The sequence below is a fragment of the Triticum urartu genome, chromosome 2A (assembly GCF_056163025.1).
Source record: "Triticum urartu cultivar PI428250 chromosome 2A, HENAU_Tu73, whole genome shotgun sequence".
NCBI classification, from domain to species: domain Eukaryota; kingdom Viridiplantae; phylum Streptophyta; class Magnoliopsida; order Poales; family Poaceae; genus Triticum; species Triticum urartu.
Window position 1 is genome coordinate 112515459 of NC_141874.1, and position 12041 is coordinate 112527499.

A 12041-nucleotide genomic window follows, 5' to 3' on the forward strand; every position below is an offset into this window, starting at 1 on the left:
CAGCTCAGCATGCCCTCGCCGAGGGCAGGCGCGTGCTTGAAGGGCCTGGAGCAGATGGACCGGGTGGCCAGAACCTGATGGGATTAGATGCGCGCATGAGCAGGGAAATAGGCTTCGGAGGGGAGGATGACACAGTTGGCAGCGAGCAGAGGCCCAACAACAGGAAGTAGCCCAGGAGGCACAATGGGCTTAGGCGGGTGTAGGCTTTCAAGTGAAGACAAAAGAGGCAGGGTGCAGGGGCACATCAAGCCGGCTTCATCGTGCGGCCAGAATTTAAACAGAAGGGAGCGGCAGCTCTCCCGCGCTAGGAGCTCAGAGCGGAGATCAAAGCACGGGAAGAAGCCGTCATCTATAGCCACTGCCCAGACCTGGATCGATCCCTCGGCAGAACGGCAGTGGCTTAGCTCAAGCTTGAAAGAGAAGGCCATGGCTTCCGGGTCGAAGGAGACTTTAGCCCGAGGCAGGATGGCGTCCGCAGCCAGGATGACAGGGCTGAGGCAACCACGAGCCTCATCCTCATGCACAGGTTGTTCGATCATGGGCAGGGTGAAGGTTGCCCCCTTGACGAGCTTGGGCTTGAAGGAGAGCTTGAGCATGGCCATGAAGTCATCAACAGAGGCGATATGGGGCTGCAGGAAGGCACGGTATGCATGGGTAGCCGCACCATCGTCGTCCTGAAGCTGCCCATACGCTCGATGGCCGCGCGGTGGTGGAGGGGCCCGTCTAAGCGCCGTCCTTGGGAGGGCGGAGCTAGCACGAGAGCTGCCCCCTTCACCATCGAAACGCCGAGCAGACGGAGGCTACGGCGGTGCCGACGGGGCGCCCAGAGACCGGGCCACGTCCCAGATCTCGTTGATGAGGACGTCCGCGTAGGCGCCGGCGCCATCGAGGCGATGGAAGGCGAGATGGTGGGGGATATGCTGGAGCGCCTCCACCTTGACGAGCACGAAGATGCTGGAGAAGTCATTGCCATGCAGGCATGCATGCTCCACCCTAAGAACACTGGCAAAGCCAGCGACGGACGCCGTGAATCCGTGCCTGTTCCAGAGCTCCAGGGGAAGCTTCTCCAGGGAGAGGTTGATGATGTGCCGGTAGGAGAAGGAGAAGGCGTTGTCCCCTGCCCCATGAGGCAGGAGACGAACCGTGTGGGAGCCGACGTAGATCGGGCTCGCACGAAAGGCCGCGGCTTGCTCCTCCTCCCGCTGAAACACAGCGAAAGCTGTGCCCACAGAGGACCCCACGAAGTGAACCGCCTCGATCCCAAGACGCTGGCGGAACACACGACGGAGCCGTGGGAGGAAGTTGGGCTTGGGTGGAGAGATGTTGACGAGGCAAACTAGAGTGTGCTGATCAGGGACAAGGGGGAAGTGGACATCGAGCGAGGTGGGCCGGCCGCGAACAACCGGCTCCATGGGAGCGGGGCTGGTTGGGGACGGGAGAAGGGGGACAATGGCAAGCGAAGGAGAGGGGGCAAAGCTGGGCAGAGCGATGGGCTGCGGTACGGGCGGGGGAGGGATATTAATAGCCGCAGAGCTGGGCCTAGGGTTAGAGCCATAAACACGAACGGAGCATTGGAAGCTGAGATGCCCAACCCGACGGCACAGCCAGCAAACAGCGGGATCTCGACAATCCCGGTGTTTATGATTAAGAGAGAGGCAGCGGAAGCAGCGCCGGTGCATATCGGCGGGCTTACCAAATCTAAAAAGTGGATTTGGCGCGGCCCGCGAGGGATTGCCTGGAGAAGGAGGAGATAGCAGGGCTTCCTTATAGGTTGCATGGCGAGGCGGAGAGGGCTCAGCAAAACAGGAGCCGTGCGGGAGGGTGAGGGGCGCAACGGGGCATGAGGATGCGATAAACGCGCAGCCCTGACCCGCCAGGGGTTGGGCAGGAGCCTGCGGCTCAGGAAGCTGGAAAGGACTAAACACATTCTTGCTGACAAGCACTTGATTACCGGACGCCGCATGCGCTGGAGAGAGAGAGAGAGAGGAGATGGAGGGGCAAGCCTGCGGGCTCATGCCAACCCTCCTGGATTCCTGGGCACGAGGAGCGGCAACCGGCTGCACGGGATGGGGCCCGAGCATAGAGGGCAGCGCAGAGTTAGTCAGCCACGCAGAAGCGCGGACGTGTGGCAGAGACAATGATGCAGCGAGCGAGGACGGGCTAGAAAGAGACATACTGACACGGAGCAAACCGGACGTCCAGCATCCCCGGAGCACGATCTCCTTGGCAATGCATGCATGGGCAACTTGAAAGAAAAAACAACCATGCTGACGCGGTTTGACAAGGTAGCCGTTGGCGAAGCCACCGAACCAGCTGACCAGAAGGGAGGCGAAAAAGTCTGGCAAAAGGGTAACGCCGTCGTTGAGCACAACGGCGAGGACGCCGGCGGGGCGGCTACGGCCCGCTACGACCTCGACAGTGGCACAACCATACTTGGCAAGCATGTCATCCTGGAACTGCAAACCATCCATGGGCGAGCGAAAAAGCGAGCAGCTAGACCAACGACGCGACGAAGCAGCAGCGCCGTAGACCCTACAGCGACACAACTCGACCTAGGGCGACGACGCAGCCAGCGGCGCAACAACCTACAGCGACACAACTCGACCTAGGCCGACGACGCAGAAATCATGCATCAAAGCGACGGGCAGAACGCACCAATACCAGAAGAGAGGGAGGAAAGTCACCAGTCTGAAGAGAAAAGAAACCGTGAACAAGATGGGAGAAGCAAAACCCTAGTCGCGCGGCGAGGCACACCGTGGGAGTTGTGGTCGCCGCAGCCGGAGCAGCGTGTGACGAGACGGTGGACGCCGTGCCCGGGTGGACGGCGGCGTATTGTGGTGGCCGCCGGCCCCGGAGCAGTGACCGGTGGGGTGTACAATCACCTCCTATTTTTCTGTTTTCTTTTCATCCTTCCCCACTACTCATAGCCGTTGGTCGGCACAGGTCAGGCAGCTGGGCACATTAAATGAATTGTAGCGTTGCCGGCAGAAAAATGGAGAAAATGAGGTGGGTCCGTCGTATGGGACGCAGCTACGGTAGGAATACGCGGTGAGGGTTGGACGTTCGGTTGCCGGGAGCTGACGGACATGTTGCTAGCGGGCCATATTTTAACTTCTTTCCTGGACCATGGTTCAGATTTTTTCGTTTAAATGAAAACCAACGCCCAGGCGTGACAGAAGACGGCTCGGGGGTGTGCGCGTACGTGCGGCTTGTGCGCATGCTACCCCTGCCGTGCGGCGCGGTGGAAAATTTAAAAGAAAGATATGGAAATGCCACCTCGTTGCATCTGGAGAGATCTCGGGGCCCTTTGCTGAATCTAGGGCGACGGGAAAAAAAACTTTCCCGCAAGTGGAGGGGTCTTTGTTGGGCTCGTGGCAGTGAAGCTATGTTACCAGTGACGGGCCAGGTTGCATTGTTGCTTCGAAAAAAAGTGCTAGTCCACTGAAAAGAGGGGAAGGGGAGGGAGGCAGGCGCGTGGCATGGAGGCGGAGGCGCCGTGAACGGCGGTGGGGGACGAGACCGCAGTGGATGGAGACGGCGTCTTTCAGGTATATCCGGTTCGCATCGGGGCCATCCCGTCCTGACTGTCCCTTTTCTGTTCATGTGCGGCCAAGGTTGCCCATCTTCCCCGGCGTCGCGGCGTCGACGTGCTCCGTCCAAGATGAGATCAGCGAGGGGGATGGCTGGGGGAGAGGTTGTGTGCCGGCCTCATCTGTGGCTGCCCATAACAGCTGCGGCGGCGCCACCGGCGAGTGCAGTGGCGAGAGCGCCCCAGCGGAGTCGGGGGAGTCGGCAATAAAGCCTGATCCGAAGTCGACAGGCTGGATAAAGAAGGTAGGAGTATGTCTTTAAGGCTAACGAAAATGTGGAATAGTTGTACTTCAGAATGCCATGGTGGTAACCGTCGATGCTTAGTCGTAGAAAATGCAAGGCCCGGAATGTAATATGAGAAATGGTTCAGCTAGAAAATTGATCCAAAAATGCAAAAGTAGGTAGGCATGCTCTGACTTTGATTCTGATTCTGTGCCTTAGGCTCAACTCTTTTTTTGCTTCTGCACGAACTGTGATACTGGCACTGAACGAAAATGTTTCGGGTTTGCAAAATTGGAGAAAGGAAAAATGTCAAGTAGTAAACCAGTACACAGACTGAAAGAAAGAAAATTCGGTCAACAGAAATCCAATACAAAAAGTTAGGCAGAAAAATGCCTGTAATACTGACTGTCGTTGGCACTTAGATAAAAGTTTATGCAAGTACAGTCTAGTGAAAGTGAATGCGGGCCAAAAGTAGAACTGTCGAATGCGAATGGAAAAACTGGAAATTGTATTGTACTCCCTCCGTCTCATAATATAAGAACGTTTTTAACACTAGTGTAGTGTCAAAAACGTTCTTATATTATAGGACGAAGGGAGTACTTGTCGTTGATTTCTCTATGTTCCTTTCAGGGTACGTGTGGGCGCAAATCCAATCGAGCGACTCCCTGTCCAGGCAGGATGGGAGCTCTTGAGAAGACTATCATGGGCTTTGTGGACAGGGAGGGTGATGAAGTAGTGAAAGCCAAAGCTAGGGACAACTTTGGACTCACTGACGGAGGCTTACGATTTTTACAATTTATATTCGTGGGAGCATGGCTTCGGCATTAGATACGGAAAAAGCAGGCTTAATCTTGATAAAAGGAAGACCATGCAGGAGATTGTCTGTGGATTCTTGGTAAAAATAGAAAGCTTCAAGTTTACACAAGACGGACAAATTACCCCTAAAAAAAGATTGATTCATGTTGAGAAAATGTTTCTGTTGCAGGGGAATCCTCTACGTGAGAATACAAGATCATGTAGGTGTGATTGCTGTTGAGGACACCAGATTTACGCATGACGGGATAAAAGCTTATGATGGAAGCAGCTTCCGCCCCTGGGCTGACCAGTGGGCAACAAACTAGCTCTGAAGCTAATGGCCTAGATGACGCTGAGGACGGCCCTAGAAAAACTGAGAACACTAGGACCGTACTGGACCCTGCTAGCTGGGCCTCATAAATAACTAAAGACAACCCACGTGCGCCCTGTTCAGAAATGCATGAGTAAAACGAATACATGGGCCTGTACCTGCATGCGCGGGCATCTCGAGGAGGACCAAGCGCTGGGATAATGATATTATATGCCAGTACGACCCATATGCAATTTTCGGGTTTATAATTTATTTATTTTTGAAAAATAGGATCACCCCTGGCCCGTGCATAAGTGGTTTACATACGAAATGGGTTTACATAATGCTTTTTAGCTTTAAGAAATGTATGTATTTTACAAATCGAAATGTTATTGTCATTCATTGGCCCCTCTAAAGTTTGAGGCAAATGAACGCATTTTCGATCATCATTTCCAGGCTATATATCCTTGCGGAACTCTGGTCATTGAATCAACTTAACCTTAATGGGTAACTAATGATTTCTCTTCTTTTAACAACCATTTTTCTCATTAACAAAAGTGGCATATGGTGCTCTGCCCGGTTCGTTGTTAGCGTCCTTCTGAAAATAGAAATTGGGGCATATACCTAAGTTTACTTGAGTCGGCACATCATATTATAGAACTTGGTTTGCACATTTTAATGATGAACCTTCTCAAATAAGCTTGAGGTTTTCAAGTAAGTTGGATGCACCCTCACTAGTTCATACGAGAGCTTTCACTCATTCATAGCTCGATGTGCATCCTAACTACATTGCAAACTCTACTCCTTGCTTAGTATCGATTATAAGGTCTTCCTCTTGGCCTAATGATCAGATACAAAAATGCAGCGCTTTTCGTTTTTGACTTCTTATAACTCCTCATTATGTTCTCCTGGCAATGATTAGAGCATGGGATCTAAAATTATGCTGAGATTCTTCATAAGTTGTTGATTGGTTAAAATAGCGCAGACGTGAAACAAGTGATCATATTCGGTCCTATATCTTGGGTTAACCTAGAAGTGATTGCCATCTTTACATACTACCTATAGAAGATTATCGTTTTGTTGCCCATAAATATTGACATTCTTTCTAAACCTTTGACAATGGTGATTTTGATTTGTTGCATTTGGCTACCAAAGAATATGTCAAAACTTCTTTTGTATGCACCGAGGTAGTTTAATATTTTTAATATAAACCATTTTCAAACATATTTATTATTGGTTTAGACTTACTAAATGTGTTTGCATCAGTTAATCAAGTTCATGATAGGTAGCATTTACATACAAAAATTATCTTTATTATCATCTTCATGCTCGAGCACGAGAACATCATGTTGATACGTCTCCAAGATATCTACAATTTTTGTATGTTTCATGCCTGTAATCCTTGAAGTATGCAATGTCCTATAAATTCTGCTCATGTTTGTTTTGTTATTTTTCAATTTTACAAGAAAAAAATACCAAAAGTCCCTGAAAATTCCAACAAAATTTGGTAGGAAATTTCACAACACCAGAGGACCAAAGTCCGACACCTGGGGTGGCCCACAGGGCGTAGGCACACTCTGTAGGCGCCCAGATGCTGTCAACATCTATGGCCCCTAGGGCACCCATTAGTTGCCTATGGTGCCTGATGGTTTTATATACCCCCAAAACTCATACCCAATGTATGGTGCACTTTTTTGCCACCAATACTTTGCATTTCGAGGCGATCTTTGTTTTCAGCCCTGATCTGGTACTCAGTCAAAGGAGGAATTCACCTTCATTACCACAAACCTCAATGATTTATCATCAATAAACAACAATGCATTTTAGGAAACGTCCGATCCTGCATTATTGACCTCACATCATTGGAATTTATTGATGTCAATGACAATCATGATCTTCAAGTTGTTGCACGCAGGACTTGTAGATTTTTTCTCTCACAAGGAACTCCTCCTACCCCTCCTTGCTGAAGACAATGCAGTCGTCCGTGTGCGTCTTGTAAGCAGTTGTGTTGACGCCCGTTCTTCGAGGCATACTCCAGTAAGGCCTTCATCACTCAGGATCACTACTGCAGGATGCTGCTAATGCGAAACTACAATCAGAGACCCTTCGATGAAACTGTGTGTGATGTATTAATCGTAAATGGTGATGTAATAATGTTGGGGAACGCAGTAATTTAAAAAAAATCCTATGCACACGCAAGATCATGGTGATGCATAGCAACGAGAGGGGAGAGTATCGTCTACGTACCCTCGTAGACCGTAAGCGGAAGCGTTATGACAACACGGTTGATGTAGTCGTACGTCTTCACGATCGACCGATCTAGCACCGAAGGTACGACACCTCCGCGATCTGCACACGTTCATCTCGGTGACGTCCGGCGAACTCACGATCTAGTAGAGCTTCGAGGGAGAGTTTCGTCAGCACGACAGTGTGATGACGGTGATGATGTTGCTACGGGAACAGGGCTTCGCCTAAGCACCACTACGATATTACCGAGGTGGATTATGGCGGAGGGGGGCACCGCACATGGCTAAAAGATCAATGATCAACTTGTGTGTACATGGGTTGCCCCCTCCCCCGTATATAAAAGAGTGGAGGAGGGGGAGGGGGCCAGCCTCTCTAGGCGCACCCATGGGAGTCCTGCTCCCACCAGGAGTAGGATTCCCCCTTCCCTTGTTTGGTTTTAGGAGAGAAGGAAGGAGGAGGAAGAAGGAAGTAAGGGGGGGCCCTTCCTAATTCGGATTGGGCTTGGGGGGCGCGCCCCTCCTTTTCTTATTCTCCCTCTCTTCCACTAAGGTCCATACACCTCTCGGGGGGAGGGGGGGTGTTTCGGTAACCTCCCGGTGCTTCGGTATACTCCCGTTTTCACCCGAAACCATTCCGATGTCCAAACATAGGCTTCCAATATATCGATCTTTACGCCTCGACCATTTCGAGACTCCTCGTCATGTTCGTGATCAAATCCGGGACTCCGAACTACCTTCGGTACATAAAAACACATAAACTCGTAATACCGATCGTCACCGAACGTTAAGCGTGCGGACCCTATGGGTTCGAGAACTATGTAGACATGACCGAGATATGTCTTCGGTCAATAACCAATAGCGGAACCTGGATGCTCATATTGGCTCCTACATATTCTATGAAGATCTTTATCGGTCAAACCGCATAATGGTATACGTTGTTCCCCTTGTCATCGGTATGTTACTTGCCCGAGATTCGATCGTTGGTATCTCAATACCTAGTTCAATCTCGTTACCGGCAAGTCTCTTTACTCGTTCCGTAATGCTACATCCCGTAACTAACTCATTAGCTACATTACTTGCAAGGCTTATAGTGATGTACATTACCGAGAGGGCCTAGAGATACCTCTTCGACAATCGGAGTGACAAATCCTAATCTTGATCGATGTCAACTCAACAAATACCATCGGAGACACCTGCAGAGCACCTTTATAATCACCCAGTTACGTTGTGACATTTGGTAGCACACAAAGTGTTCCTTCGGTATTCGGGAGTTGCATGATCTCATAGTCATAGGAACATGTATAGTTATGGAGAAAGCAATAGCAACAAACTAAACGATCATCGTGCTAAGCTAATGGATGAGTCAAGTAAATCACATCATTCTCTAATGATGTGATCTCGTTAATCAAATGACAACTCATGTCTATGGTTAGGAAACATAACCAGCATTGATTCAACGAGCTAGTCAAGTAGAGGCAAACTAGTGACACTCTGTTTGTCTATGTATTCACACATGTACTAAGTTTCCGGTTAATACAATTCTAGCATGAATAATAAACATTTATCATGATATAAGGAAATAAATAATAACTTTATTATTGCCTCTAGGGCATATTTCCTTCAGTCTCCCACTTGCACTAGAGTCAATAATCTAGTTCACATCTTTATGTGATTAGTTCACATCTCCATGTGACTAATACCCAAAGGGTTTACTAGAGTCAATAATCTAGTTCACATCGCTATGTGATTAACACTCAAAGAGTGATCATGTTTTGCTTGTGAGAGAAGTTTAGTCTATGGGTCTGCAACATTCAGATCCATATGTATTTCGCAAATTTCTATGTCTACAATGCTCTGCATGGAGCTACTCTAGCTAATTGCTCCCACTTTCAATATGTATCCAGATCGAGACTTAGAGCCATCTAGATTGATGTAAAAAGCTTGCATCGATGTAACTCTTTACGACGAACTCTTTTATTACCTCCATAACCGAGAAATATTTCCTTAGTCCTCTAAGGATAATTTTGACCGTTGTCCAGTGATCTACTCCTAGATCACTATTGTACTCCCTTGCCAGAATCATGCTAAGGTATACAATAGGACTGGTAAACAACATATCATACTTTATAGAACCTATGACTGAGGCATAGGGAATGACTTTTCATTCTCTCTTTATTTTCTGCTGCGGTCGGGTTTTGAGTCTTTACTCAACTTCACACCTTACAGGCAAGTACTCCTTCTTTGACTGTTCCATTTTGAACTACTTCAAAATCTTGTCAAGGTATGTACTCATTGAAAAAAATCTTATCAAGCATCTTGATCTATCTCTATAGATCTTGATGCCCAATATGTAAGCAGCTTCACCGAGGTCTTTCTTTGAAAAACTCCTTTGAAAAACTCCTTTTATGCTTTCCAGAAAATTCTACATTATTTCTGATCAACAATATGCCATTCACATATACTTATCAGAAAGGTTGTAGTGCTCCCACTCACTTTCTTGTAAATATAGGCTTCACCGCAAGTCTGTATAAAACCATATGATTTGATCACTTTATTAAAGCATATATTCCAACTCCGAGATGCTTGCACCAGTCCATAGATGGATCGCTGGAGCTTGCTCATTTTGTTAGCACCTTTAGGATTGACAAAACCTTCTGGTTGCATCATATACAACTCTTCTTTAAGAAATCCATTAAGGAATGCAGTTGTGACATCCTTTTGCCAGATTTCATAAAATGCGGCAACTGCTAACATGATTCGGACAGACTTTTAAGCATCAATACGAGTGAGAAAATCTCATCGTAGTCAACACCTTGAACTTGTCGAAAACATTTTGCGACAATTCGAGCTTTGTAGATAGTAACATTACTATCAGCGTCCGTCTTCCTCTTGAAGATCCATTTATTCTCAATGGCCTGCCGATCATCGGGCAAGTCAACCAAAGTCCACACTTTGTTCTCATACATGGATCCCATCTCAGATTTCGTGGCCTCAAGCCATTTTGCGGAATCTGGGCTCATCATCGCTTCCTCATAGTTCGTAGGTTCATCACGGTCAAGTAACATGACTTCCAGAACAGGATTACCGTGCCACTCTGGTGCGGATCTTACTCTGGTTGACCTGCGGGGTTCGGTAATAACTTGATCAGAAGTTTCATGATCATCATCATTAGCTTCCTCACTGATTGGTGTAGGAATCACTGGAACTGATTTCTATGATGAACTACTTTCCAGTTCGAGAGAAGGTACAATTACCTCATCAAGTTCTACTTTCCTCCCACTCACTTCTTTCGAGAGAAACTCCTTCTCTAGAAAGGATCCATTCTTAGCAACGAATATCTTGCCTTCGGATCTGTGATAGAAGGTGTACCCAACAGTCTCCTTTAGGTATCCTATGAAGACACATTTCTCCGATTTGGGTTCGAGCTTATCAGGTAGAAGCTTTTTCACATAAGCATCGCAACCCCAAACTTTAAGAAACTCTGAGCGTAGCCGCCTCGCACAGAGCTTCGACTACAACTACGGCGACTTCATCCCCATCCTCAGGCCCTTCTCGTGTGGCTACCTCAACAAGTGCAGGGACCTGCAGACCCGGAGGCTCGCCTTCTTCAACACCAACTACGTCGATAAGAGAAGGAAGGTGATGGACACGCCAGGACAAGACAAGAACAAGCTCCGATGCGCGATCGACCACATCCTCGCAGCGGAGAAGAGCGGCGAGATCACGCCGGAGAACGTCATCTACATCGTCGAGAACATCAACGTCATGGCCATCGAGACAACGCTATGGTCCATCGAGTGGGCGCTCGCCGAGGTGGTGAACCACCCGGACGTGCAGCGCAAGGTGGGCGGCGAGATCAGGGACGTGCTCAGTGATGACGAGCCCATCACCGAGTCTAGCGTCAACAAGCTGGCGTACCTGCAGGCTGTGATCAAGGAGACGTTGTGGCTGCACTTCCCCATCCTGATCCTCGTCCCTCATATGAACTTCGAGGAGGCCAGCCTCGGCGGCTACACCATTCCCAAGGGCTCCAAGGTCGTTGTCAACCCCTGGTGGCTGGCCAACAACCCGAAGCTGTGGGAGAAGCCGGAGGAGTTCAGGCCGGAGAGGTTCTTGGGCGAGGAGAGCAACATGGACGCCACGGTCGGTGGCAAGGTGGACTTCCGGTTCCTCCCGTTCGGCGTGGGCCGGCGCAGCTGCCTCGGCATCATCCTCGCGTTGCCCATCCTGGCGCTCATCGTCAGGAAGCTTGTGAGGAGCTCCAAGATGGTGCCCCCGCCAGGCGTGGACAAGCTCGACGTGAGCGAGAAAGGTGGACAGTTCAACCTGCACGTTGCCAACCATTCCACCATCGCCTTCCACCCCATCTCACCATGACCAGTTACTTCAACCCAAAAGCCTGCTCTACATGCACAATTACCCTTTTCTGATTACAAATATATTACAGGAAAGTATGTCAGTTGATTTAAGGGGTTTATAATTTATTTATTTTTGAAAAGGAGGATCACCCCTGGCCCATGCATAAGTGGTTTACATACGAAATGGGTTTACATAATGCTTTTCAGCTTTAAGAAATGTATGTATTTTACAAATCAAAATGTTATTGTCATTCATTAGCCCCTCTAAAGTTTGAGGCAAATGAACGCATTTTCGATCGTCGTTTCCAGGCTATATATCCTCGCAGAACTCTGGTCATCGAATCAAATTAACCTTAATGGGTAACTAATGATTTCTCTTCTTTTACCACCCTTTTTCTCATTAACAAAAGTGGCATATGGTGCTCTGCCCGGTTCGTTGTTAGCGTCCTTCTGAAAATAGAAATTGGGGTACATACCTAAGTTTACTTGGGTCGGCACATCATATTATAGAACTTGGTT

At 48.7% G+C, this 12041-nt stretch overlaps 1 pseudogene; it reads left to right on the plus strand.

Moving 5' to 3' along the window:
* Positions 1–3528: 3528 nt before the first annotated feature.
* Positions 3529–11541, plus strand: LOC125535269 (taxane 2'-alpha-hydroxylase pseudogene; annotated as a pseudogene).
* The last annotated feature ends 500 nt before the right edge of the window (positions 11542–12041 follow it).